The following is a 22,864-nucleotide window of genomic DNA, read 5'->3' on the forward strand; positions in this document are numbered from 1 at the left end:
CTCTAAATACGAAAAGAAGTGTGGGATAATGTTCTGAATAAAGAAAAAAGTGTTCACAAAATAATAAGTCAGGATGTGATTGCCAGGGGTCTCCCTTCCCCACGTTTCGAGCACGGGACAAGGTGGATCTCCTGAGTACAGCACATATTCGAGCCTTCCCAGCACGAGACAACAGTTCTGTATCTGCTATCAGGTTCTTCGATGGTTACATCTCTTTTCAATAAAAGTCTCTTGCCTTTGAGGGCCAGATGCATTCAGCAAACAAACACAAAGTTAGTTCCATAATTACTTTGGGTGACGGCTTCACACCTGGGTCCCCCTCCTCTGGGTGCAGACCCCTGACCAGTCGTATTGAACAAAACAACTAAACAGTTCCTTTTCTAAATGAACTTTGGGTGATGACTTTTCACCCCTGGATCTCCCTCAGCCGGGCTCAGACCCATATGACAAGGGGGACAATTCACTTCCCCTGATCTTGCATTCACAATGTCTTTTTAAACAGTTCTTCTGGCTTTGCCCCTGCTTGTCAGCTTCCCTCTGCCGGGTTCACTCTCACCAACCTTTACAAATAGTTCACTGTATTTTGGGACTTTAGACTTCAACCCATTTTGTTAGCATCCCTCCACCAGGTTCACTCTTGCCAACCTTTACGACACACAGTTAATTTGCAAGTTTCGCCAAGCATGACTCCTCTCCCTTTCCTTCATCATCATCTGTCGGTCAAAGACTTTCGACGGTACAGAGGATTTTACAAGACCCCTGTACGACCACTTTGACCTCTCTTCACCTCTTCCCAAAGCCTTCTGGTTGCGGTAGTTGCTACCGTCAGGTAATCACCCAGAGTTTCCCGCGTGAGCGTGCACGTGGAGAGGAACACCTCGGTTGCTGTTGTTTTCCCCCTCTTTTAACAATTGTTTCCTTAAACCTTTCAAATTCGAATTAGTCGCATTTTTTTTGTTCATCACAGTTCAGTTTCTTATTGACGCTCCCCTCGACTCACCGGCTTTGATGAACCACTTGGCTTTCTGTCTCTTTTGAGTCAAGGTTGGTTACTCCGAGATAAGCGTCTCTCCCCAGCTTGGTAATCAGCGGAGGAGGGTCTTGTGTACCATTGACATCTGCTGCAACACAAGCTGTCCTTGGTTTGCAGTCTTATGTTTCCATCATGCAGAGGTTTCATGGGCCCTGATTGGAAAGGGCAAGGTAACTTTTCTCCTTGTCACCCTCTCGGTATTCGCCGTCTTTCGACCTCCTCTTGAACTGCCATGCTGAGTTAGCTCTCACATTATGTGGTCTGCCTTGATAGTCCTGTGCTCTCGGGCTCCACCTTTTATCCCTGTGGGGAAGGGAAAGGACCATCAGGCGTGTGTGCTTCTGGTCAATTGCCTGACTTTGCCTGACCCTTGTATTGGGACATGTCAGGTAAATGGCTCTGGTATTAGTCCGTTGTCTTTCGTGTTGTACGAATATGTTTGTGTCGGAAAGGGGGGGCGTGTTTTGGAATATCCTACGTGGTAGGGTGTGGAAAAGGTGCTGGATGAAGGGGGATACTGCGTCTCACCCATCGGTGTCCCACTCCCACTCCCGAAGGACTCCCATTCCAGCTTATCTTCCCACACTGGTCCACCCCGAGGAACTGGATCCAATAGCAATGGCCGTGTCCTGGCCACCTGATTGACAGATCCCCGGGGACTAGCTAGGGAGACACTGTCAAGTTTCTCACAAGGTCCCACCTAGATATGATTTTGGGATAACTAGTGTCATTGCAACATAGACCTTTTAACCTCAATTGTACAGAGCCCACAAATGTGTGTGGAACCTTAGTGTTGCAGTGAATTAAATAGTATTGATACCGCAGCTTCCGAAGGAAATACTAAGGTGTGCTGCTAGTAGAGATTGTTACATAGAACATTATTAAGGTTTGATTTTGGTACTATAAGAGATTTAGTGACATTGGTAAAATAGGAGTATGAAACGTTTGCATTTCTGTTCAGTGAAAATTATTTGAGGCAGGTTGTTACATTTAAACTGAGAAATGTCTGACATAACAGTACCTGTGGCAAAGGTCCATGCCCTTTAAAAGCAATATTTGAAGGGGGATTGGGCAGCCATATATTGACCTTTGTAGGACAGAGCTGTTAGACAAAATCACTTCTGTGGGCGTGGACATTTGAGATAAACGTGGCTCATTCAACCAATCCCTAGGGGGGCTATATATGACTTCCACGCTCAAAGAAGATAACTTTAAACTGATCTTCCTCTCTGCAGATTGTATTTTCACCTTCCACTGGAAGAGGGCAGGTTAGCAGACAGGGATCCTCAGATTAAACAGTGCCAAAAAGCAGCCAAGTAACATTCTGAAGATTTGCCATGCATCAAGCAATTGCGGAGCCACACACTGCAAGATATTGTGCGGCTGCAAGAAACAATGAAGGAAAATAAGGCGTGCATATTGCAAAAGCACAATATGATGGAACAATGCAAGCCAAAATGAAGATATCACGTTACGTGCTGCAGGACCAAGTAACACAGTTTTTTAGTCTCCAGGACACTTACCATCAGTCTATGGAGGCCCAGAATAAGTTGCAAGGAAGATATAATGACCAATCTGTGCTTAATAATGCCTTGTTAGAAGACATTGTGGTACTGAATCTACACATAGTGGAATTATAACAACAACATAATTAAGGAATTCTCAAAGAAGCTGAGTCCCAAAATGAATTTGAACAAATTAACCATATTTAAGTGTCACAAAAAGAAAGAGAGATCAGCTCGCACGAGAGTGTGCTGTTCTAACTCATGAGAAGCAGCAACTAACACAACAACTAGAACAGGCGCATGAAAAGGAACACCGCAACCATGTCTCTTCCCAAGAAGCAGCCAATGTGATATAATCAAATTTGCATCTTCAGGATAAATTGGAACGCATAGAGACTGACCTTAAACAGGCAGTTCAATGAAAAGTGTACTTTGTACTTTGAAAAAAAAATGCTGCACGGGCAAGAGAAACGTCAAGAACAAACTAGCGTCATTCAAAATTGCCAGCACAAGAATGAATCTTTACAGCAGGAATTGCAAAATAAGGACTTGTTAACTTTCCATAGAAGAATGCAGAAAGCTAATCAGGCCAGCATATGTAATTCGAGAGAGCACTTGGTCCAGTGTAAGCAGAAAATAACTATGATCACACAGAAAGGGATTATAAAATGGCCTTACCATTACCCAGCAGACAACCATCAGAGGCAGGTACTTTGGACAGAAGGGATCATTCTATTTTGCCAAAGGCCTCATTCCAACCACCTACAACTTCCAATATGCAGGCTTAGAAATGTCTAACATCTCCTTTCCCAAACATTTCTGATTAGGAAGGAGATCATTCCTTATTTAATATAGATGACTTCTCACCTTTGGCAGTGAGAAGAGGAAGGGTGCCCAAATACATGGTCAACCAATTAGTGTGGGACTTCGACGATTCACAAAGTCTTGAATGGGTGATTACAGAAGCCATTAGGATCTACGAAGTCAAAAAGACTGCATGATAGTAAAATAACCTCAAAACTCCTAAATCATCTTCAACAACTACCACCTCAACATTGGAAGAGGGCAAGGGGGCTCCTCCTGTGGATTTTGGGTCATGGGGTTCAAAGAACGTTCCTCCTGACACAAAACAGAATGATCAACAGAGGAGTCCTTCTGTCCAGTCCCAATCGAGTGACACTCAACCAGTGTTCCAAAATACCAACCCTTCTGACACTCGTACCTACATAAGTCCTTGGTACCTGGGCTCTAGGCCCATTGTGAGCTACAGATACTCTCCTCCGCAACAGGGCCAACTTCAAGAGGACATTCCCCCTGGAAATCATACTCAGAATTTTGCACCGGAAAGAAATGCAAAGGCCTCCCACCCCAAATCAAAATGTTCAAAATAATTGTACTCTTCCTCCTAGATTTCAGGACAATAAAGCCCAGAATCATGGGGAGTAGATACCCAGAAATGAAGGCAACAGTGGTAACTTTCAACCATACCCGAGTTCCTTTGCTAGGAGGGATAGGTACCCATCCACAGAGCAGCAAAGGGATGACTAATGACTTCCCTATGTTTCCGAGGGAGGAGAAAAGATCTCTTAACTTGAGGGACAGGCTAAGTAATTGACCGAGAACATTGGTCAAATGTTTAGGGCTCAACAGGACCCTCAGACTGCCAGTGTTTCCCAAAGTGCCCCAACGCCTGGGTCCGGTGCCCAGGGGACAAAGACAAGAGGTAAACAATCCAAGTAATAATATCCTAGTGGAAGAAGAAAAAGGTGATAGGGATGAAAAGATATGCCAAGTCTAAGAGAAGCTTCCTTTCTGTCCCATACCATGACCACTTAATTAAATAAAGACATACAAGAAAATAGCAGCAACAACTGTTTCCAGTGGGAACTAGAACATAAAGAACACAGAAAAAGAGAGATATTTCAAGACGAGAAAAATAGAATATTCACTATTGAGACAGAGGAGTCGCAGAAAACCCAGAAAAGCAAGTATTGTCTTAAAGAGATGGAGTGACATCTCCTAAAGAAAAGTGGATAAAATAGAAAACCCTGACTCCGAGAATGTAGAAAAAGAGACTGAAAAGTGCAAAGAAACTCCCAGATATGAAAGCATATTGGATAAAACAGATATGATAAGTTCAGAAAATCCAGAAATAGTAGTGGTACCCTCCCTCCTAAAAGTATCTGAAGATTGTCCTCTGAAAAGTGAAGATAACAAAGACTCTCTATAGGGGGAATGCACCTACTCTATATCTTATATCCGAATGCGTGTTCATTCTGAAAGATTCCCAAGCCCACTTTCATGAACTTGACCTCAAGAATGGAAAGACATACATAGTGCCGACCCAAGGTCAAGTGTGAAGTGACCGCAAGAAAATTCATGCCGAGCTGTCCAATAACCCACTCTTTCTTTGTAAGAAGGTAGATTCTATGCTCCTGTCCAGATACAAGGTCAGAGTGATTTATCAGCTCTGGTAGACTCAGGGTCACAGGTCACCTTGATTTAAAAAAAAAAATCTTTAATCAACTCAACCTAGGAAGAGGGAAGTGTCCGAAAATTCCCCTCAAACCTCTTCTAGGAGAAATAATGACAGAAAGGGTATTTCGGTCAATGGTATTGTCGATCTGGAAATTGTATTTGGCCAACACTGCCAGAAACATCTGGTGATCATTGTGGCGCCAGAGAGCACACACTGTTTACTGGTGAAATATTTTCTTCAGAGGTTGTCCCCTCCGACTGATTGCATGAACCAAGCGCTCTGGACCCAAATAAACCATCCCATCAAGCTGAAGAGAAGTACCAGTTATGTCAGCCTGAATGGTACTTGTCACTTGATTGAACGACATCCCAATCAATTCAAATAATAATCAGGTACCCGAAATTACCATCATCTCAGTAGGAGAACAGAGTAGTGAGGGGACCTCATCCCAACTCCTAAAAATTAATCTCCCTCCTAACCACAAATGGTTTTCCACATTGTATCCCTTGAAGTTCTATATTCAGAAGACTCCAAACAAAATCAAAGTGCTCCTGAAAACCGTTCAGAAAAACATAGTTATAATTTGACCAACATCGAGGAAAAATGCTCGCACACATTATTCCCCATTGGGATAAATGGAGGGAAAGATCCTGGGCTTGCCAGAGTCTGCCTAAACAATGGAAAAACGCTTCATAAGCGAAACACTGTTTCAGCAATCCCAAATATATCAGACCACTCCCTGCTTCAATTTGACAAATAAATAGGAAGATGGTCTGGAAACCCACAATTCAAAACAAGTACTACCTAGCAAGTGCATGCTAAACATTTTGATTGGCATCAAAACTATTGACCATAATTGTTGGATCGTTAGCGATGTCACTGAAATGTCTTGTCTGGGTAGTGATATTCTCCATCATTTTGCAATTAATTTAGATTTTATTAATGTCAAAATAGGGTCAAGATTGGGGGGTAACCCAATGGACTTTGATAATGCTGATAACGCTTTTTAGTCAGCTCAAACGTTGCCTTATGATGTTGAAGTCCAAGTAAAAGAAGAGGTTACTATCCTAGGATAAGTGCGACAATGAATCAGGAAGCATTTATACATTTGAGTCATACTCTCCAACATCAAGGATTGTCCTTACATCCAACACAACTGATCGATCTAAAGGTTGACACCATTCGAATATTGTTGGATAACAGCGACCCTCAATGGGTCACTTTGGGTGCAGACAACTGTATTGGAATGGTGGTCGATTCCCAATACTATTCAATTGATTTGGAAAATTAAATCAACGCCAAATTCCAGAAGATTCCTACAACAATAAAGACAGTATCCCACCAGAAAAGGTTGAGACCCGATGGGGGGACATTTCTTGCTGTATTCTTCATGCCCTTGCAGGGTAGAAGATGCTACCTGTAACATCTTGGAAGATGAGGTAGTATTTAGAGTTCATAATAACCATCTGTTTAGGTAAACACCATTGAAAGAGATCTTTCCGCACATTGGAGGATACTTCCGAAACCTCAAAACTAGATGTATTTCTGGGTTTCCGGCAAATGATCGAAGAACAGACCAGTCTGGGGGAGGCCTATGATGCTGATAAACAGTGACAACTGAGACAGGTATTTCTGGCTTTCCAGTGTATCTTTTTAGTTGACTCCTATGATTGTGGGCATACAACTTTTCATTCTACGACAATACCATGGAATCACTCACAGAGATCATCAGAAATCTGGAATGCTGTTGCATATATGCCTTATCCACAGTACCCTTAACAACGCAGTACTGGGGATCTTAAAACCCAATTGACAATGGAGACTTTGTGCTGATCTGAGGGAGTTGAATAAATGGGTTCACATGTCGAGGTGGCCTCATCCCTATATTGAGCAAGGACTGGCACAGATCTAAGGATCAAAAGTTTACTCCGCCCTTAACTTGGCAAACAATTACTAGACAGTACCTGTGAATAGGGAAGCTCCTAAGATGCATTTTCCCTTACCTCACCTACCCCAACAGACTTGCCACTATTATGTCCACTGTTATGTCGAGACTGGACTATGCCAACTCCCTTTCTGGGTACAATGGCATACCAACTTAACAAACTCCAAAGAGCTTACAACACTGCCGCCAGACTCCTTCTTGCACAGGGAAACAGGGATCACATCTCCCCCGCTCTCCGCACCATTCACTGGTTCCCTGTTGGATGAAGCGCAACTTTCAAAATCCTATGCATTACCCACCGAGCAGTGCACAAGACTGGCCCAGCATACCTACAAGAGAAGATCACACCCTCACACCCATCACGCACCCTAAGGTCAAGCACTGCCCTCTGACTAGTGATTCCAACCTCCAATTGAACCAGGATTGGAGTTTCCGCCTACTCAACCTTGGTCCAACCCTGTGTAACTCACTAACCCCTCACATTTGACACACCCAAGAATACATGGCCTTCCGTAAAGCTCTACAAACCTGTCTCTTTCTGTAAACCACGATTAGGACTGTCTGAGGCCGCCAAAACCCAACCAAATTTCTAGGAACATGAGTTTCAATGATATCAAATTGGATTAGGAGCATCTAAGGCTGCCGAAACTGAAGCAAATTTCTTGAATCATGAGTTTCAATGACATTAAACCTGCAGGTAATTACAGCCGGCCATCAAGTGTTCCTAGGGATACTGAGCGAAGAGACGTCAGAAACCGACCAATAAGATATCACGGCGGAATTGGGAATTTTGAGGCCATAGTTGGCAGCCTCAATGTCCTGCACGCTCTAGGATATGTGTCTGCTGAATCTACGCTTCCCATTTCTACTACACAGGCCGAACAGCCCCCTGTAATCATGTTGATCAAAACCCACTCACTCTCTACCTTGCCCGACTAAAATACCTAAAATACAAACCATCCTATAGCACTAGAACAATCGGATTCTACAATGCCACTGGCCAGCCTCTCCTTTAGCACCACCGCCTCGGTAGGACTGCTTTGCGGCAAGATATATCCTGACCTATAACCAGTATCCTGCCAAGACGCACCCTATATCCAATCATAATCCACAACCAGGGACCCAGAAAATGAGCTCCCTGACACATAGTACTGAGCCCAAGAATAATGACCCTCTGACCGTGCAAATCTTAACTTACCGGGTCCAAACTATAAATCTACCTCCGAATACTGCTACCGCGAAACACAAGGATGATCACTAACAGCTCATCTAGAGCCAGAAAGTAACCATGAAAAGTAGGCTCTTAAGATTAAATCATCCACTCAGACACTCACCTCTCCTACCACTACGCTCACTCTCCTCTTTACATCAACATACAATAGAGCGCAGTTATATCCCTTGATCAATTTCGGCCTAGCTGCACACATACGAACAACTCTCCATGAACACCTCAACAACCTGTTAGAAAGCAGGTATACCCCACAAATAAATTGGCCAAGCTGCACACATAAACGTCCTACACATGCGTAATATCGCCTGAAAGCAGTCTTGGTGACCAACCACCTGACTGCACCCATTCAACTGATCTCTCACTACCAGCGCACGTAATGTTAGGATGCAGCCTCCATCACGGAAATCACACTGACTACACAGATATTGAGTGCACCCAAGCACTGTATCCTACCGTACTCTCTCGACTGACCGGGACTACTGTCCCCAAGTGCGTTTAACCCACAAGCACCTAGAGATCACACCAATGATATAAAGGGCGCTTCATAAATGCCAAATAACAATAACAATAACAACAATAAGCTTTTCGTTCACAAGGCCAAGCCTGAACTGAGGGAAAGAGGAAACTTGGCCTGTGTGGACTTTCTGTTGATAAAATGTTCAACTGTGGAATACCATCAGGCAGAAATCAGATATGTTCATACCCAGTTGTAAAAAGCTGGTGCATAATTATCTTTCCAGAAAGCAAAATGATGTTAAACCAGAGTGAACTTTCTAGGACATGCCATTACATCTGAATGGTCTCAATCCCCAGAAAAAGAAGGTAGAGCCCTTACTCAAATTAAAGAACCCCACAACTTTGCGTGAGTTGCAAAGCCACCTTGGATTGACTAATTATAGTCGAAAAAATGAATTGAGGATTATGCAGAGATCAATCAATCTTTGGTTCACTTATTGAAGCTGGGGTGGGAGAAACACAATCCGAGGCAGTGAAGTAATTAAAAGGAAGCCTGCCACAGGCTCCTTGTTTTGCTTACCTCATCAAGAATGATTACGTTGTCTTAGAGGCTGGTTTCTCAGATACCTGCTTGACGGCGGTGTTATACCAAAAAAATTTAAAGTCAACAAGTTAATCTCCTATGCAAGCAAAATATGATCCTCCGTAGACGAATAATTCAAAGATTGCAAAAAACGCTTCTGGCAATGGTGTTGGTTGGTGGTGCCTGTTTATCCAGTGGCAGCACATCATAGTAGAGACCTCCCACCAACTGTTATAATATCTACAAAGTGATAGAATACGGGCTGGGAATGTCTCTAATTCAAGAATCAATACTTGGATTATGTAAATGCAGGGCTTTCCTGTGGAGGTCAGGTACGGCCAAAATAAGAAGAGCCCTCTAGCTCCAGGATTGGCAGACTTACATGTTTGTGCTTAAGAACAGTGTCTCGAGGATGTCTAATTATCATTAATAATATGGAGGCATACCTGGCATCCCCACACAAAGTATGTGAAGAAAACACTTGTTAGGGGATACCCACAGTTTATGTGGATGGGTGTTTCTTCCATATTACCAAAGTCGGGGAGAAGGCATTGGTTGCTGGCATTGGGAATGCCTGGGCAAATTATCTTCCTGAACCCTTTGCTGGTTACAAAATGGGCCCCAGAAGTAGTCATGTGGCAGAGTTGAAGGCAATTTATCAAGCAGTCTGTACTACAGTAAAACACCAACTCACAGAACTCGTCATTATCACTGATTTTGATTATGAGTGAAATGTGTTTGTGGAACACCTGATGAATTGGAAAAACAGAGGCATGCTTTGTGCAAATAATAAAACATTAAAACATGGTACATTGATCGAAACTATTGATGATATAGTGACATCTAATGAAATGACCATCTATTGGAAGAGGATAAAAGGTCATTACAAGACAGTGGGTCCTGTTAAAACTGAAAATGACTTGGCCGATCAATTGTCCAAAACAGAAGCACTAACGGGGAATTCATAAATATGGAGCACCTCCTGGGAGAGGTCTAGGTTATGGAAGTGACCAGGTCAAAAACTTGCACTGACAGTGAACCTACACCTGCTCAGTGGAGTAGAGATGTTCCTGATACAGATCTGATCACTTTTCAAAAAGAGGATTCCATTATTGGGAAATTCTATAAATACATAGAAGATCCAGTCAGATTTCCTCTGGCAGAATCAGACAATAAAGTCAAGGAAGATCTTTGTATTCTGATTAAATGAAATTCAAGAGAAGCTGTTATTGAGGAAACCATACTCTGGATATAAGAAGTGGGCGGTACTTACCTCATGTTGAAGTCTGATGCTGTACCATGCGCATTTCGCAGTCACTGCTGGTCAATGGGGACTTCAAAAGACCCTTGAGATACTGCAAGAAGCCGCTTACTGGCCACAAATGGGCCAGGATCTCAACACATATTTAAAAGGATGTCTCGTGTGTGCTCAGTTCCAACCAAGTTCTCCCACACTCCCAGCTTCTTTACAGAAAAGAGGAATTACATTATCATGGTCTGATTTGAGTAGTAGATTTCATTGGACAGTAACCCATTCTTCCAGAGTGCCTTCCTACCCCAAATTGTAAGGCAGAGACAGCCGCCACTTTGACGATTAACCACATCTTTTTTTGATCCGGTTTTCTACAGAGGATTTACCAGTGAGGTGATGACATACATGTGGGAACTTTTAGGAGTGAAAAGAAAATTCCATATATCCTACAACCCAGTATCAAGCGGGGGTGGAGAGATAGAACAAAACATTTTTGAGTATCTTGAAGAAGTTTGTGGTTGATTCTGGACCTAATGGGACATCCTATTGCTGCTTGTCCCGATGACCATTCAATCTAGCCTTTCGTCTGCCACCAAGATGTCCCCATTTGAACTAATGACATGATGAAGAATGGTATTACCCCAACATCTGCTTAACCGAACTCAGGAGCAGACGTTGATAAATGCCTCAATTACTCATGAGTACACTGAGAACTTAAGGAAGCATCTACAGCATGCTTTTACATATACCCAACCTTAAAACAACAAAACAGCAATATGAGGTGGGTGACAGGGTTTATCTATATAATTTTCAGATATATGTGATCACTGCACCGCCCATACTGCCAACATTCAAATTGCTGACTCACATTATGGCACGGCACAGTGATCACATAGATCACTCTGCCCCGCATCCCCCTGTCCACCTCCCCTATCCATCTACCTTTTCGACGGCATGCTTCTCAGAGTGCCGCCGTCTCTCCTCTGTCCCTGTGGCATCAGTTCTCTCCCACTAACATGGGTCTGAACTGGTGCTGTAGGTTCCGTTTTGTTTCTTGTCCCCCGCTATGTCTATTGGAAGTGGGGTCAGCCCCGTAAACCTTGACCCCCACTATACTGAAAAAAAGTGAGCGGGGGACACCCCCGTAACCCCTGACACCCACTTCACCAACATAGGGGAGAGACGGACACCCCGGCTCCCATTAGTCGGTATAGTGGGGGTTGGCATGTTAGTACTGCGCAAAGGTGCAGTAATTAACACGTTGCACTGTTTGTGGTGCCATTTTTGTACGTTTCCTAATTTTAAGAAAAACCAAGCCAAGGAGACACATTTTTACTTTTTTGACAAGTGAATTTTGTGATTATCGATTAGATTTCTTCTGTCGCAAATAAGATCAAAATCTCAAAAGAAGATCATGTTGAGGTAAAATTGGTCCATCTCCATCAATTGAAAAGCTGTCACCCTAGACCATCTTTGACAATTAGTGAGGATCCATCTGAAGTTAGACCTGAAGAAAAAGATGAAGTTTGAAATCAAAGGAACAGAACAAGGAAAGGAGTGATCAGGAAAATTAACAGGTAAGTTATTCTTTAGAGTATGAAAGAATGAAGGGATACAAATGTATGTATTAATTCATAAGTAATGTAAAAATTCCATAATAGAAGGTATTGTGTCTGTGAAAATATGTGTCCCTATGTGTCACTAAAGCAGCCTTTCTACCCCTCTAATGAAGAAATCTTTCCAGGAACTGTGAGGCAGGAAAATTGACCCCAACAAGGAAAGTCTCTCTAAATAACAGAGAGTGGGCAATATTTGGTTGGAAAAGAAGACATTTATCTTTGCTCGAGCGTAAGGTGATGGTGCCAGAGAAGACAAATCTCAGAAAACATTTCGATCAACTCTCTTGTCCTTCCCCAAGAGAGGAGAGGGCTTGTAGGGAATTTTAATTCAGAAAAAAAGATGCAGAGCATCATTTTAAAAACATCACATAAGCTGCTGTCTGTGCAGAGCAGTTGGAAAACGCATGCGAAAACACATCTGAAATGTTTTACAGTCACACAAGTAAAACTCTAACTGACAATGCCTGAGATGAAAATGTCAAGTACCAGAAAATAAACTTCAACTTTTGTTAAAATGGGAATCTGCTTAACCTGAGGAGGAGGAAAACAGCAGTTTCAAGAATGAAAAATGAATATTGTATACTGCTGTGTTTTTGGGAAATGTAAAATAAAGGGGAACAAGAAAATGTAAATTTTATAAGCTGAAATTGAGAATGGGACCGCATTAAAGGAATCTAGAGCGGAACTCTTGAAATCTGTATTCTGCTCATGCCACCTTCCCCAAAATGAGATGTGAAAACAAGTCCCATGCTTTCTGACAGATAAGCAACAATTAATGGGGGTTGACCGATAATTCTAATGACTTGCCTGCAACTTAGTCGTGGAGAAGCCGAAATGGAAATCCATCCAGGACCAGCATTTTTATGGGTTTCATCTGTGTCTAGTGGGTTTCAGATAACAAACTAATGGAGGTTCGGCAGATCTGGTGCTTAATCTGATCTCCCATGCCCTCATGATGGAAGAAAAGAAAGTATCTGGGAAAGCAAAGGTTATCTGAAGATCTTGAGACCCAAGAATTTTAAACTTGAAAGACCTTTTCACTGCCAGACCTTTGGGTCATAAAGATTAGCTCTGAAATAACTGCTAAATAACTGAAGACTCCAGATGCTATGGTGGGTGACAGACCCAACTGCAGATGCAATATAATATTTGGTATTGGAAACATTATTTTCTTTTACTGGCATGATTCACTATTTCATCCATAATTATTGAACAGAAACTCGTAGAAAGTTAATTCCTCTTTTGCCATGTTTTGCTAGAAATGCTCTGTTAGGTCCAGGAAATGGGTGAGGTCATTTTTAGTGAGAAAATTAGGTGAATTTGCATTTTTTTGCAAAGTAATGGTGCACACTAGTGTGCCATAGGTCATAGCATCTGCAGGAACGAGCCTGTTGCTTTGAAATGGGAAATAATTCTATAACTCAGTAATTATTCATGTTATGATGAGAATGGCATCAATTGATTTGTGCCAGAGAGAGGAATCTGGTCAGCAAATAAGTAAAGTGGTAATATGTGATTCATGATACAGGAATGTGACAATATTTAATGCAAGACATTCCTGAGATGATATCACATTGTATGAGAGGGAAACTGGGCTTAGAAGTTACTCCCATCAGACTGCCATTAATATGCCCAATGACTGAGGAGGGGTATGTCTGCTGTGATGTCACTTTTGGAACACTGTCCAATCACAGTCATTGACCAATCAGGTTGGGAAAGTATACACTCCTGAAAAAGGTGCGGTACTCTTCTATATAAGATTTAACATACACTCAGGAGAGACACTGACAGACTCACTCACACTAACTGACTAATAGAGATAAAGAAGAATTGGTAACAACAGGATGGAGAAGGAATAGATTGCTCTCCTTTTGGACCCATTTTGGATTATTTGAGACCAAGATAAGTTCCCTGTTAGGGAACTCCCGTCCCCTGCACACTTTCTGGGGCTATCTAGCCAAGGCTTTCAGAATATGTAAGTAGATATTTACTCTAATTCAGAAATAGAGTTTTTAACATTGCACTACTTGAGTAAAATTTTAAGCATAACATAATTTGATCATAAAGTATAGTAAAAATAATTAGTTCATGTTTGCATTTATGTACAAAAGACAACTTGTACCTTGATCTTTCGTTTGTTCAGGATTTATTGGTCCAAACGCGTTTCGAGAATGGTTCTCTTCTTCAGGGGCTGTATGATATAAATCAAACTTTAAATCTAGTGAGAATGCGGCACATTGGTGTCGAACAATTTGGAGATGATGACCTTATCTCTTTATATACCTGGTGATTTTCCATATTCATTATTTCTGGTTATTTGGCAATGGTAAATGAGCGCAATGACTCAGTGATCATACTCCTAGTATAAGAGAGATTTCCAATGGTGATTTATTCTGCTGCACCCTATCTTGTCTTACATATAACAATATTTAGAACCTAGAGATGGTGATAATAAAAAGAGTGCTTATCCTGTTTCTTATTCTTAAGAAATCGGGTAGAAGGGCGATCCTCCTTCCATGATATTGCATCAGGAATGGTTATATTTTTTGGTTCTCCCGGAATCACTAGGGCATATTAGTATAACCTGTGTGAATAATAAATTATAAGCTATACAAAGCCTATTGTAGTAGGATATTTCTTGAAGGTATGGTAAGTAGACTTGTTTCTAAAGAGGTCCCCAACTTCCTAGTAATAGCGTGAATAGAGCTTACTCGGTAGTAAATATCGTGATAGAGTCTAATGTTAAATGAGTAAAATAGAAAAAATTAGCAGACTAATTGTTCGGTTGAAAGCACGTGATCCCTAAGGATGATCAGCATACAATTATCTCTTTCTTTTTTTTTGATAAAACATTTTTATTGTATTTTATGACATAAACAAGACAGCCACCAAACAAGGGGGCGATAACAAAGAAACAAAAGCAAAAAAGGGAAAGCACTTCAGGACAGCTCCTTCAATCGAAAGTCTGCATAATGTCATTAGTGTCGCCAATCACCATGAGCCGCCCTCCCTCTCTTCCCATTTCCCCCATATTTTAGATGCTTTGGTCGGACATCCTCTTGCGCCATAGACCCGGTGTTCCATCATGGCACATGAGTCCATATCAAGTATCCATTGTTCCAGTGTCGGGGGTCTGGCACGCCCCATTTTTGCGGAATGTTGCACTTCATCAGGGCCATTGCCGTGTTCAATAACAGTTTTTCCCATTTGTTAGAGCCAGACTCGTCTGGCACGCCCAGAATTAGGACCCTTGGGTCCAGTTCAATAGGACAAGTGAGTGCCCTGGACAGTTCCGTGCAACAAGCATTCCAGTAGGCGCGGATCCGGGGGCATGATCCGGGGGCATGATACCACAGGATGTGATAGAAGGTGCCTTCCTCGTCTCCACAACGGAGACAGTTCGGATTTGTTGCCCTCTTCCAGCCGTATAAAGTGGTTCGAGGGTAGAACACTCGATGCAGGATTTTGAGTTGCACCAATCTAGAGTCTAGAGGAAATGGCCACCTCCCGCGGGTACATTAAGACCTGTACCTAGTCCTCTGGGTCTATTTCACCCACATCTCTTTCCCATTTGGTCTTTAGTCTCAATAGCTTGGGGGTGGCAAAGGATGTGATGGCGTTATAAAGAGTGGATTTGCATTTGCTAGGGATATACGCAGGCAGCATATTGCGTTCTATCGGTGTGAAGTCGGGGACCGTGTCTTCTGGGGGAATATGGGTTCGCAGGGCATGGGTCAGCTGCATAAAGTGATATTGTTCGGTTATGGGCAGTAGGAATTTGCACTGCATGTCTTGAAATGAGGTTAGTTTCCCATCTTTCAGGATATCTTCAACCCTCAGAATTCCTGCTCTTACCCAACGCGGCCACGGTTCAAGTTTCTCAATTTCCTTCAGGTTGCTATTTTGCCATAAAGGTTGCGCTGCAGTTAATTTTTTTCCCCACCCAACAAACACGTGTGCCTGTCTCCAGATGGTGGTGATGTGGGCCTTAATTGTGGGAGGGGGAGGCCGCCGTGGAGATTGGTATAGCACCTGTAATGGGTCTGTGCCCTGCATGGATTCCACTTCAGCCCTGATGTGAGGTAATGCCCGGTCTCCGTGTAGCAGATCATTGACCACTGCGAGTTGTGAGGCCCAGTAGTAGGTTTGGAGGTGAGGTACACCAATCTCCCCCTCCCCCACCGACCTCTGCAAAGTGCTTAGTGCCACCCCCCGAGATGAGTTTCCTGAGGAGGGTTTCTATGCGGTTAAATTCAGAGGTGGGGATCGTGATCGGGGCGTTTTGCAGGACATAAAGGAATCTTGGAAGTGACATCATTTTAAAAAGTGCGGCTCTCCCCATGAGGGTCAGAGGGAGAAGTTTCCAATGGTGGACTTCATTAACAAACCTATCCATAATCGGTTTGAGGTTATGCATTGCATATTCAGTAAGGTCAGATGTTTTCCAGATCCCCAAGTACTTGAAGCCCTGCCTTTCAAACCGGTGTGGACAGCTCGGTAGGTTGGCTTGTTCCCCCCCCTTCACCGGGAAGAGTACGGATTTCTTCCAGTTAATTCTCAACCCGCTGAATTCCCTGTAGGTGACCAGTATCTGGGTTACTGTGGGGCAGCTCTGAAATGGATCGGCCAGGCATAGCAAGAGGTCATCAGCATAGAGAGAAATGTGGTCTTCGTGTCCCTCGGGCCATCTAAATCCCATCCATGCCCCGCTCTGGTGAAGCCACAATGCCAACAGTTCAATCGCGAGGGCGAAGAGGAGGGGGGAATGCGGACAACCCTGTCGTGTGCCTCTGCCTAAGGGAAAGGATCGGGAGGTCCACCCGTTCACTTTGACTTCTGCCTGGATATTTGTGTATAGCAATTTTACCCAACCTAGAAATCCTTCTCCAAACCCCATACGGTCATGATTTCCCAGAGGCTGTCCCATCGGATTGAATCAAATGCCTTTTCAAAATCAATTGCTAACAGGGCCAATGGGGTACCGAGGATAGGGGCCCGTTCTAGTGCAAGCCACACTGGTCCGGATGTATCAATGTATTCGCTACTGGTTGGAGCCGGTTAGCTAAGAGTTTGGCCAGGACCTTGGCTTCGCCGTACATTAGCGAGATCGGCCTATAAGAGGCATATTGCTCCTGGGGTTTATCAGGTTTGGGGATAACCACTATGGTGGCCTTTCACAGATCATCTGGGAGGGAGCCCCGTTCCGGGGCGGCCAACAACATCTGATGCAGGGGAGGCGCTGTGTTATTACCCCCTAGCTTCTGTCACATTTCAATCGGGAACCCATTTGGGCCCGGGGTTTTCCCCGGTTGCAGTTGGCCAAGCGCTTCTACTATTTCAGCCTCTGAAAGATTAGAGTCCAGCATCTCCCTTTGTTGCACCGACAGGGTGGGGACTACCACGTCGTCAAGGAGGGTCGAATTATTCCTTTCTTAATGATCAGAAAACAACAAAGTGTGATACACTTACTAGGCGGTATTATTCCGAAATCCTAGAGAAGAAGCTTGTGTCCTAGGTACAAGAGTAGTCCGCTGAAATAGCGTGATGTAGTAAATGCCCTCGTTATGGTCACAAGAGTTAAGCATGACCGGTCACTTCAAGATTACGGTCTCACTTATTACGTGTTAACATTTCTCCAAATCAATCTCAGTACTTTACATACCCAAGATCCAACTTAAAAATAAGGGCAAGTACCTAAATCCTTTTATTTATCTTTTCACTTGATTATGAGAGCGTCATCTCGAAGCGACCCGTCATCCGTTTATTTGTTTACTTTGGTGCTGTCATGTACGTACATAACGTGATGATGTCACACTTACTACGCCATAAATACGGCCATTTTGTCGGTAGAATATTCATCTGGTGTTTCACCAGCCTACGGAGCAAAGCAACACCTCATTTCCAGGAAATGAACAGTACAAGAGACTAGTAAGTACTCCATAGTGGCTCTCTCTCTCTGACCATGCTTCTGTTCTAACTACTTTAGTAGTACTCATGCGCTCTAACCCAGGTTAACTTGAATCCCAGGAGATTTGGAGCACGTAATGCTTAACTCTTGTGACCATAACGAGGGCATCGCTATATCACGCTATTTTGGCTGACTACTCTTGTACCTGGGACACAAGCTTCTTCTCTAGGATTTCAGAATAATACCGTCTAGTAAGTGTATCACACTTTGTTGTTTTCTGATCATTTAGAAAGGAATAATTGTATGCCGATAATCCTTAGGGATCACGTGCTTTCAACCGAACAATTATTCTGCTCATTTGTTCTATTTTACTCAGTTAACATTAGATTCTATCACAATCTTTACTACCGAGTAAGCTCTATTCACGCGATTACTAGGAAGTTTATGATTTACTATTTAACACTCTGGGGACCTCTTTAGAAACAATTCTACTTACCATACCTTCAAGAAATATCCTACTACAATAGGCTTTGAATAGTTTATAATGTATTATTCACACAGGTTATACTAATATGCCCCAGTGATTCTGGAGAACCAAAGAATATAACCATTCCTGATGCAATATCATGGAAGGAAGATCGCCCTTCTACCCGATTTTTTAAGAATAATAAACAGGGTAAGCACTATTTTTATTATCACCATCCCTAGGTTCTAATTCTGTCACGGCCCTCAGCCCTGATCCCCACTGGCAAGCCCATTGGCCAGGTGGAATCAGGGCTCGGCTCACTAATAAGGCCTGGCATCCACTTCCCAGGCCTTTGGCACCAGGCTCATCAGTAAGGAAAGACATCTGTTTGAGGAACTACTTTATTTAGACTTTCAACCAACATGAAGGCATCCACATAGCTTGGTTCCTACAACCAAGCTATGCTGTCTAGTGTTTTGCGTGTGGTGGCCTAGGGACTAATTTACAGTGGCTACACCCGAACAAGACAACACGTTTCGCGTTACTTTGCTTCTAGCAATGTGACGCTCACCGTGTCCAGGGGCAACTCTGTTGGTGGTGTTCACCGCCCGGATCGAAGGACCTGAGAAAAGGAGAAAGACATCATTAAAGGAGGTAGTGGAGATATTACAACCACAAAGCGCTTAAAGACGTACCTGGTTGGTTGCTTTTCGGCCGGCATAGCTCTGGAACTCCACCTGCGCTGGGAACTCACTGCGACCTACGAAAAGAGAAAAGCACAGGTCAGCGAGGACAAGACATCGCTGCGCTATGCAAAGCGCCTACTTACCGCATCATAGCGCTATAGCGCACCACCATCTCCCGGTGAGTGCCAGCATATCCATTCGCCAAGTGGACACTCCGCGCTCCTAGGGAGATAAAAAAGAGACATTTAGAACAGAGAAAAGGAATGCAAGAATTACGACGCATCAATCGCAACAAGACCTACCTGAAAGACACTACAAGGGCAGCAGTCAGTGAAGTAACTGGACCGCCCCCGCCCACAAAAGACAATGCGCCCCTGCCCAGAGAGCAGGACAGAGAGCCCACCGATTCTGGCAACCAGGTGAGAAGAGAACCTGGAGGGGCTGGAAACACAAGGGAGGTGGGGGAAAACTTACCTTGGTCCCCCAGTCCTAATATAGTCTTCATTTCCAGGCGGAATACCATCGACACCAAGACCACAACAGGGAATCATTGGGAAGGGCACCAGTGACCAACTGGCTGGGTGGCATCCCCGTGGATACCAGGTGAGCGTAACAGAATATTGTTATATTTAAGACAAGATAGGGTGCAGCAGAATAAATCACCATTGGAAATCTCTCTTACACTGGGATTATGATCATCGAGTCATTGAGCTCATTTACCATTGCCAAATAACCAGAAATAATGAATATGGAAAATCACCAGGTATATAAAGAAATAAGGCCATCATCCCCAAATTGTTCGACACCAATGTGCCTCATTATATTGTGTATAATTTGAACACCTGACTCCTCACCTTCTCACATGATGACACTGTTTTCGAACTTTGATGATGTCAAAAATTAAGTGATCATTTTTTTTTGGTTGAGCAACAAAATGTTAGAAATGTTGTAAAACAATCAAATCTGTACCCTGGATCTAATCTAGAATATTGTTCAATTTCTCACCAGATTTAAAGTTTGATTTACATAATACAGCCCCTGAAGAAGAAAACCATTTTCGAAACGCGTTGGGCAATCTTGTTTGGACCACTAAATTCTGAACAAACTAAAGATCAAGTTACAAGTTAGCTTTTGTACATAAATGCAAAAATGAACTAATTATTGTCACTATACTTTATGATCAAATTACGTCATGCTTAAAATTTTACTCAAGTAATGCAATGTTAAAAAGTCTATTTCTGAATTAGAGTAAATGTCTAATTACATATTCTGAACGCCTTGGCTAGATAGCCCCAGAAAGTGTGCAGGGGACGGGAGTTCCCTAACAGGGAATTTATCTTGTTCTCACGTTTTCCACAACCCATATGCCAGGGTTGTTATTTTTGTCCCCCGTACCTGGACCACAGATAACATTATAAGAATATAATGCCAGATCATACTAAAAAGTTAAAAATACACCTTGGTGTGCCTGGTGCTAACTCATGTTTGGTTCTTTGTATTACTCTTGACAGGGTTGGCATAAACATACACCTGCACCCACTCATTGAAATATGTCATTTTCAAAGATGAATTCAGTAACAGACAAATCAGCGACTACTTTTGCCTTTTGTGAAGAAGAGGCCGATCGGATATTAGGTCTCATTAAAGACACTGAGAAAGAATCATCTGGTGATGATAATCCAGACAGACTCATTTTTAAATTAGAGAAACTTATTAGGAGAGAGATCTCCCAAAAGTTACATGCAACTACCCTTGCACAATATTATAAAAGCAAAAAGATTCCAAGAGGGTTAAGGGTCTATCTAAGACCAACTTTATGTAAAGACAACCAACTCTTTGTGAAACGGTGGGAACAAATCGTGAATAAATGTTCACTAGACCTTATTCTTTTGACCATTGAAGAATTAGCAAAATCGTTGTCATCCACCAAAGAAGAAATTGAAGATCTAACACAACAACTGGCCAAACTTAAATCAGCGGAAGATCTAAAAACTGTCAAGGATGGCACTCTATTAAGAGTGGCACAGGACACCCAGAAAGGGTTTGGGTGGTTGTGCCAAATAAAGTGGACAGATAAGAACACACACAGCGGAAAGGAAAGAGAACGAAGAGTAGGCAAGAGTAGCAAGGGAAAAGATACAGAATGAATACCCTCTTGGGGTGTATGCAGATATAGGAAAAGAGTATTCCACGAACCTTGGAAATACTCTAGCCTTCTGCACAGTTTGCTATAACAGAGGCCCACGCTGTTTGCTCATGACTTGGAACAGCAGCTATGGGTGTCTGTAATGTAGAAACGAGACAAGGGAAGGGGCAGAGGTTGACTGATGGGAACCAACAGACAAGCTCTGTACAATAGGGTCTACAAACAGTACAAGAGAAGATACTACAGACAAATCCAGGAAAGAAGGTGATAGCAAACTAGCAGAAGGAAATGAAGGGAAAGTCGTGTAACAGGATAGGATTGCAGAGGACAGTAAGGAACAAGGTTGAGAGCTCAGAGGAGCAGGAAAGCAATGAGTAATCCCACAGGAGTAGGACTGTAAGGTAGAAAGCCCAGAGGAAAAGGGCTTAGGGCAGCAGAGTAAAGCAGACTGCACGGCAAGGATCCCAAAAGGGCCGGGCAGTAAGGAGTGAACCCTGAGGGACAGGGCCGCTGAACGTAGAAGGTAGCAGAGGACTGTAGAGGGCTGCTAGGCCGAGCACCCAGCGGAAAAGGTAGGTAGTAGGCAGCGGAGCGTGATAAACTGCAAAGTAGGAAGGCCCAGAGGACAAGGACTGTAGGTAGTCAGAGTGAGGTAGGCTGTAGAGCAGGGAGGCCAGAGGACAAGGGCTAAGGCAGCCGGAGTGAGGCAGGCTGCAGAGCAGGGAGCCCAGAAGACAAGGGCTGAAGGCTGGAAGGCAGCAGAGCGTGATCGGCTGCAATGTGGAGAGCCCGGCAGGGCAAGGGCGGAGGCTGGAAGGCAGCAGAGCGTGATCGGCTGCAATGTGGAGAGCCCGGCAGGGCAAGGGCGGAGGCTGGAAGGCAGCAGAGCGTGATCGGCTGCAATGTGGAGAGCCCGGCAGGGCAAGGGCGGAGGCTGGAGGGCAGCAAAGTGTAACAGGCTGCAAGGCAGGAAGCCCAGAGGAGCTGGACTGAGGCAGGGAGCCCAGAAGGCTATGGCTGTAGGCAGCGAAGTGTAACAGGCTGCAAGGCAGGAAGCCCAGAGGAGCTGGACTGAGGCAGGGAGCCCAGAAGGCTATGGCTGTAGGCAGCGAAGTGTAACAGGCTGCAAGGCAGGAAGCCCAGAGGAGCTGGACTGAGGCAGGGAGCCCAGAAGGCTAGGGCTGTAGGCAGCAGGGTGTAGCAAGCAACAAGGCAGGGACCAAGTAAGAGTGAAGGTAAACAGCATACAGGATCCGTAGGAAGACGCGAAAGGTGGAGGAAGGACTCTCAGATGCAAGAGGCTGAGCCACTGCAGGCAGCAGCCTTTATACTGCCTAGCCCAGCACAGAGGCAGGCTAATTGGTTGCACCTGGCTAAGCACACCTGCAGGCAATCGGCCACCTCCCTTTCTGTTCCTGGGCTGGTGGAAGCAGGGCAAGTCCCTTGGGCTTCTGGGAGGTGTAGTTCCTTTGATAACCCATAGGAACAGCCAGGAATCGATGCTTGTAGCCAGGTGCATTGTGGTATACGTAGTTTGTGGGAAAAATAATAAAGT

This window comes from Ambystoma mexicanum, chromosome 6p, assembly GCF_040938575.1.
Source record: "Ambystoma mexicanum isolate Mex_15411 chromosome 6p, UKY_AmexF1_1, whole genome shotgun sequence".
Taxonomy (NCBI): Eukaryota; Metazoa; Chordata; class Amphibia; order Caudata; family Ambystomatidae; genus Ambystoma; species Ambystoma mexicanum.